Source organism: Oryzias latipes, chromosome 15 (genome assembly GCF_053564925.1).
Source record: "Oryzias latipes strain Hd-rR chromosome 15, Olatipes_Hd-rR_3.1".
Classification (NCBI taxonomy): Eukaryota; Metazoa; Chordata; class Actinopteri; order Beloniformes; family Adrianichthyidae; genus Oryzias; species Oryzias latipes.
The window spans coordinates 24,834,790-24,842,287 of NC_136251.1; positions in this window are offsets into that span (position 1 = coordinate 24,834,790).

Below are 7,498 nucleotides of genomic sequence, written 5' to 3' on the forward strand. Positions count from 1 at the left end.
CTGTTAAGAATTGCACTTTTGTGTTTTCCTCACCTTTTCCAGTCTCAAATTTTTTTATACCACACGCTTTTATAAACACTTCTTGCTTCGCTATCAATCACATTTTTTAATTTCATGTATGAATATGTGATTTATGTTGCACAGGCAAGAGATATAAATCTATTTTGCGGCAGGAGGGGGTGGAGGGGGTAGGAGTGCTGATGTCCCCTTATTGATTGGCTAGCTTAATAGTGTTTGTTCTTTATAGCTGATCACAGGAAATAAAGCAAATAAATAGTTGAGAATGAGCGCAGGCACCGTGATGCTCACGAGGATGTGAAAGAGATGGAGTGTGGAGGAAAGGGTGGGAATGGAACGCAGCGGATGAAGAATCAAGAGGAAGGAAAACAGCTGAAACATCATAAAACATCAGGGATACATGGAATATCCGTCGTATCTACTGATGAGCTGACAGCAGTCATTTTGTGTAAAATTTTGAAATCCTTCAGCTCATCCACACACGAAGAAGTAATACTTGAACAAACTTTTTATTTTCTGGTGGAACATGAAGTCACATGATGTTTTCATCACTCGTACAAGATTGAGCATACAATGCTCCTGGCTTGTTTCTTTGTGTGAGAAAAATGTTAACCTTCTTTGACATCTGGGTGCAGAATCTTGACAGAATACCATTATTTATTTATTTTGTTTGTGAATTTAGAAGCCGCACGGTCAGATGTCAGTCTTGAGTCACCCCGTTTCTGTTAATGCAGAATGTCAGGCCATTATTCGCTCTGAGACACTTTTGAAATTGTCAAAGAAAGTGTCAAATTGATTTGAAAACCAAACATTGCATGGTGCCCAACACAAAGCTGTCTTTAAGAATTCTAAATTGCATTTGCTTATTGCTTTAGAGGAACGAAAACAAAAATCACTTCATAAAAAACAATTAAAGTCACAATCATGTTTAGTTGCTACTATGTCATCCTAATTACTGCCGTATTTGTTAGCCTCCAGGTGCCAAACTTTCATCATAACTAATTGAAAGAAATGCTAAAAAGACCTCAGAAGGTGACCTCACCTTCTGCTAACTTGCTCCACACAGAAAGGTGGAGATGAGGGCATAAATCCAGCCCATTAGCTCCCAGCTTTCCCTGATGACAGTTCCCGCCCTGCGGCTGATGTAAACCAAACTTTGCTTCAGGAGATGAAGAAGCCTGTCATACAGCTGCATCCACCTCAGCCTGTGTCACCCTCCCACTGCAATCCTCCAACATTAATAGCAAATCAATTCTAAATGAGGGATGAGAGAAACAAGTTTTAAAGGGGGGGGGGGGGGGTAGACAGAAAATGCTTAAAAGCACATTTAAGGGATAAGAATTTATTTTTTATTTGTTTGCAGGCTGCCGTTGTTGTTTATGTGCGAAAGAGAAGTATCATAAACAGAACTTTATTTTTTTATACTAGACTTCAAATGCAGCTGGTTACTTGCCTTAAAACACCAAAGGTTTTTCCTCAACACAACCCTTTTTTTCTCTTTTTTTAAGACATCGTTTGGCTTAGCCAGCTCTTCACAAATGACCTTATAAAAGATGAAAATTCACATATTTTCTGTTTGGACTGACTGCATAACACATCTTGGTATTGTTTATCAATGAAAGGGTAGGCTTTACTTATTTTATTTTTGCCCCTGCTTCCTCATTTTTAAGCAATTTGTTTTCAAAGAAGTTTGGTCCCATTTTATGTAATTATTTCTTTTTTCTTTTAATATCATTATATTTAGTATTAGTCCTATTTATTAATTTATTACTGAAAATGTGAGAAATTTAGTTTTTATTTTGACAAATCCCCAAATAAATCAATTTATGCTACAGTTTACTGCTTTGAGTGATTGGGGGGAAAAAAGGCAGAAATTATTACATTTTAATAGAAAGTCATTACTAGGAATTAACCCTTGAAGGGTCAGTAATTTTTAAAATTGATTATTAATTTCTCTTATTTTTTCATTAAAAAAAACATTGTAACAAAGCTACATAAAGTGGCCCATCACTGGTCTAGCTCAGTCAACAAGCTGTCCCTCCTCATGTGCTCCTGTCGCCGTCTCCTCACTGAGGTAATCAGGCATTCTCCTGCAAGCCAATTCCTGCTCAGGAGTGCATGTGGCGCTCTCTGCGGAAATTCATCTTTTGGTTTAATTTCAGGCCTATTGATCGTGGACCGCTTTACGACTGCATGACATCCATAATCACAACAATGGGATGACAGCGCAGATAAATAATGTGGCTAAGGCACTGGGAGAGGTAGGGATGTGAGGATGAAGGGGAAGCAGGATTGAAAATAAAAAATAGAGCCAGATTCAATCTCTTACTGTGTTCTGTTTTAATTACTAAACTCCACCCTCATCTGTTAGCTGACTGATCTCCCTTCAGAGATTACAAATTAGTTATTCTTTTAAAGTTATATTATATCTGGTAATAAATATGCTTATTTAAGGGTCTGCTTGTCTGTAATTACCTAAGTAATGTAAAGATATGTAATCGTTACAAGTGGACTTGAATTTCGTCTTTGATCAATTAAGTGCATTCAAAGCTAAAAATAACAGATGCAAATAGTTTGTACAAACTGAACACATGGTTACACAAGCAGAAATATGGGAATATTCAAATATAAGGTGCTTTAGTTATGTAAATTTTACAACACATTGCTCAGGCAGGCATTAATAAAACGGGGAGAAGAAAGGATGCCCTTTTATGATGCATTTACCAGGATAGAGCTGAAGAGAAATTATTTGTTTAGAAAAATCTGTGCAATAATTGCACATATTTTTGTTTTTATTTCATTCAAAAAGACACTGCAGTCATAATCTGTGCATATACTTTAGATTTTCAGCATGCTGCTATGTGAAAATGGATATTTCAGAGCTCATAGGTCAGTGAGGCTAAGTTTAGGTGTAAATAAACTTTACTTGAGACAAGATGCTGAAGGTTTTTCAGATGGGGACACAACAAAGAACTGCTCAAAACATTTTAATTCAATTCAGTTCAGTTTTATTCATATTGCCCACTATTGAAACACGGTTGTCTTAACGGGTTTACACCAGCAACAACACACACACAAAGGACTATAGGTAAGTCAGTAGCAGAAAAAAAAGAAACGCAAGGAATGTACACATGAAGAGGGGATCCTCTACCAGGATGGACAGGCGATGTACCAGGACTGTTAAAGAAGAATTCTTTTATGTAACACCACAACTACGTGTTTAAATAGTGTAGCAGATGGGCTTCATTCAGATAAAACGGGGATGGTCAGGGCACGACGAGCCAGAGGTGAGGTCTACGGCCAAGGACAACAGCGCAGATGAGCCAGAGGTGAGGTCTACGGCCAAGGATGGGAGCAGGAGCACAGACGAGCCAACTGAAATCTGGAAATCACTTTTGTCCGCATTGCTATTTGGACATTTTAAACTTTCATATATATCTATATCTATATCTATATATCTATATATCAATAATAACAATCCACAGAACTAATCTCTAGAAAATAAACAAGTGGCAGGAAATTGTGCAATGGCAAAAATCTATCATTAAAATCAGAATTTCGAAAATAAATGTCAGTTATAAGGTCAGAGTTAAAAACAGAAAATCCAAAACAGTCAAAGTTGTAAAGTCCAAAGAAGGAAAAGAAAACTGGAGATGGTTAAAAACATCCATAAAGAAATAAACAAGGGTATGGCAGCATAATGTTTTATTTTAATTAGGGTTGTGCTTATGTCAAGCCCCTGAAAAGACCAGCAGTATTTTTTAACACCCTTTTACATAAATTAAAGAGATGGAACACATACAGCAGTCGAGGATAGTCATGCAGTTGAGCATTAAAGAACTGTTCTTCTTGTTTTTCGACATGTAGAGTTACTGCTCATAAAGTTTCTCAAGCCAGCTGTAGACGATAAGGATGCTGGGTTAATGTGAGTTGGCACACTGTCTTATTTGAGCAATGCTGGAGAATTTCTGCTCCTCTTCCCTCCCCGAAGGACACTGGCAACAAAGTGGGGCAATGAAGGATTCTTTGATTTAAAATCAGTTGAACCATTTTGACCTTTTCAAAAATATCAAAGCAGCAACTTTGCGTGATTCCTTGTAGTAACTGCAATTCAATCAAACATGCAAGTGTCAGAGCAGATGGCAGATTATAGGATGATTTCCAGTCATGCTTTCTTTTACTCTTTGCTTTAATTTCATTGCTTGGTTCCTTGAGCTGCACAGAAGCTTATGGGTTCTCAAGCTTCTGTGCCGCTTAGGCATGCATAAATAATGAGACAAAGCTTGAAACTGTTCCTTGCAGGTGTTAAGAGATAACAATCATTGAAATAGCAAGAGTTGTACAACAAGGCTCCCCACCACTGATTAACTAAAGTTATTTGTATGTGACTCAACATCTACCCTTCTTCTCTTAGAAAAGGTCGTTGACCCTGTCATGGAGATGACCTGTTAAAAAACAGTAGGCTTGTGTTATCTGTATGCCCTTGGAGTATACGCCTATTGATATGCCACCGTGACTCTATCTTCATGCCAAAATGCTTCCAATTATACGAGCCGGTGGAGTGAGGCAGGGCGTGGGTTTCTGTACGATGAAAACTGGTCGATGTGATTTGATCCTGCTTTTTTTTTTTTCCTCATAAACACTATTTGCTCAACAGTTCCCTCAATTCATCTCTTTTTCCCAAAGTCCTATAGACACGCAGAAGTAAATTGATCTATTTTATTAATTGTACACCAAAGGGACTTTATCAGACCATCAGTGGTTATCTTTAACAGTCCAATATGTCAATAGGGGATGTGGGCATTTTGAGCCTTTCTTTAGGTGCAGCATGTGGTCAAACAGCCTGGATGAGCTGATCACTCTGAGCGGATTTGTCGCTAACAATCTGTCACACAGCTGAAGTGTCAGGCTAAGAGATGGATGGCCCCCAGCAAAATGATGGGTAGATGGAGAAGAGTTAAGTATATAGTCCCAGAATTGTCACTGGGACATTGTTTGTTCCAAAAATATACCTAATGCTTCCCAGGGAAATTCGGGGTGATCTGTCTTCTTCTGTTCACTTATTCTCTTCTCACCTCTCTCATCCAACTGTCAATGGTAAATACTTTTGAGTTTAAAAAAATAATTTCCCTTGGCATCCCTTTTTTTTTTTTTTTTTAAGAAAAATGCACATATTTTCTGTTTTCCAGAAGAGGGCAGCACTTCTTTGCCAAACATCATCATCCCTTCAGTTTACAAAACATTCAAAGCTCATTCATTCTTTTTGCACATCAGACCCCTAATATTTGGGGGTCACAGAAAAGCCAGAGTCTGTCACAGATCCCAAATAAGTAATAAATTAACTAAGTTAGAGTATGTTTACACAAACAAAAAAACACAGAGCATGAGGAATTAAAAAAAAATTCCCATTGAAGCTGTTGAGGTTCATGAAAAACTCTGCAACCCAAAATGCAGTGAACTTCTGTCACCTCTAGTTGCACCTCCACTTGATCTTCTTCACCCTCTCTTCCCTTTCTCTGTCGTTTAGCCTCCCTTTTTGTCCCCCCTACTTCTCCCTCAAAGCTTCGGCTCCACCCTATAATCACGCCAGTTCATGGCTCTCATTTGGAGTGGTATATATAGCAGTAATTGTCAGGGTGCAGTACAGCGACTGGGCAGAGCATGTGTACTCTCTCACAGAGCTGTTTTGCAGTAAATCTCCCAGGGGAGAGGAGAAGAGAGGGTGGGGAGGAGTTGGGGTTACGTACGTGCACAAGAACATGCGCGCACGCACACGCAGACAAATTAATTTACACGTTTTGCTCAAACAGTGCATACGTGCATGGATGACTAGTTGAAATTTCTCGAGCACCTTCAGCAAGAAAAGGCATTAGCAAGCACTTTCTCCGCCTTTGTAAGTCACTTTGTAACACTGCCTATCTGTCTTCACAGCGAGGTTGGCATGAACACAGAGCATGTCTCAAAATGTGTTTTTCCATCAACAGAAAACAATTATTCAAGGAGGCATCTCCTACTTACAGCCACGAGTAAGAGCAAATCAATTATAAGCAGGAGAAAGCTCTAGACATCATTTGTTTAGGTTCTAGGAGCAGAGGCTCATCTCACAATGCGTGATAAATAAATGAGTCACTTTGGGACAAAATGCTCCCATGTGCCCTTCAGGGAAACACAAAAGGCTTTTTAAAATTTAAAGGTTGATCCAAATCCCTCATCGTCAGAGGTGCACAGAACGCAGCCTCCATAGGGGATGATGGCAGACGTTTGTTATGACATTTTGCACATGGGCCTGTGAAAGTATTTTAAAGGGGGGGTGCAGCTTGTATGGACAGGTCTGTCTTTCACACAGCACACACAGTCTCCATTGTGGAACTGTCTGTGGTCCCCATCGACTAAGGGTGGGGTGGCAGGGGGCCTTCTACATAAAAACATGGTCCTGCACACAGAAAGCAAAAACCGTGAGGATAAAATGAGAACTGCGTGGTCATGAACGTGCAGTCTTCAGAAGCCTTTCTCTTTTTGGTTGGATTCACCTCAACACAGCACACGGGTATGCTTGGATTTTCAGATGTGCGTCCTGAGATGTAATCAAAGTCTGACAAAATCACATTCTTTGAAAACTATTTTTAGATGCAAGTGTGTGCCATAGGAGCCTATCGTTCTGATCTCTTCCAAGTTGGAATCGCTTCCAGAATCAATGGATTCCTGTTTAGCTAGAATTTTGAATAGAAGATTCATTCTTCCATCCGTGCTCCGTGCGTACACCTGTGGAGCAGGCTGGAGCCTATCTCACCAGTTACGGGTTGAGGGACGGGGTATGCTCAGATAAGCAGTTCAACACAAAACCCAGACAGACTAGCAGGTACACTCACACTTCTATCTGGTTGACTGAAACCCCCCCCCCCCCTGGTGAAAGGCACACAGATGTTAACAGGAATAGACTGTGCTTAAAGTAAATGAAAGGATGCAGAACACGTGTTAGTGCACTTGATGAACCCAGGTACTCTGCTTTCATGTATTCTTTCCTGTTTGTCCAGTAGCACTTTTATCCCAGCCAGTGACCACTTCGCTGTTTATTTTCTGGGTGGATTTGTCAGCTGTGATCAAATCGTACTTTTGTTGAATTTTTTTTTTTCTTTCATTGCTGATTACTCCACCCAGTTCTAGCAGACCCAATGCGCTTGAGTTCAGGCGTTACATTTGGGCTTGGTCTGTGTATTTTTGTTTCTAGACTAGTTAAGTGATTTCTCAGTTCCCAGGACAGGTTGTATTTACAGAGGATTTATTTCAAGCACATCTAACAGCTTGAAAAAGTTTGTCTTTGCATCGGTTATTCCCAAAGGTTCTTAGGAACACCTGAGGCTACAGGCGGAGGTGTAACCAGTTTTTGGGTAAATTCAGTCTTCCTTTGAATCAACTCAAAGGGGCATCCTTATAAATGCAAAACTTTCCTTTTTTTTTATTTCCAGCTGCAGTCTGTGCA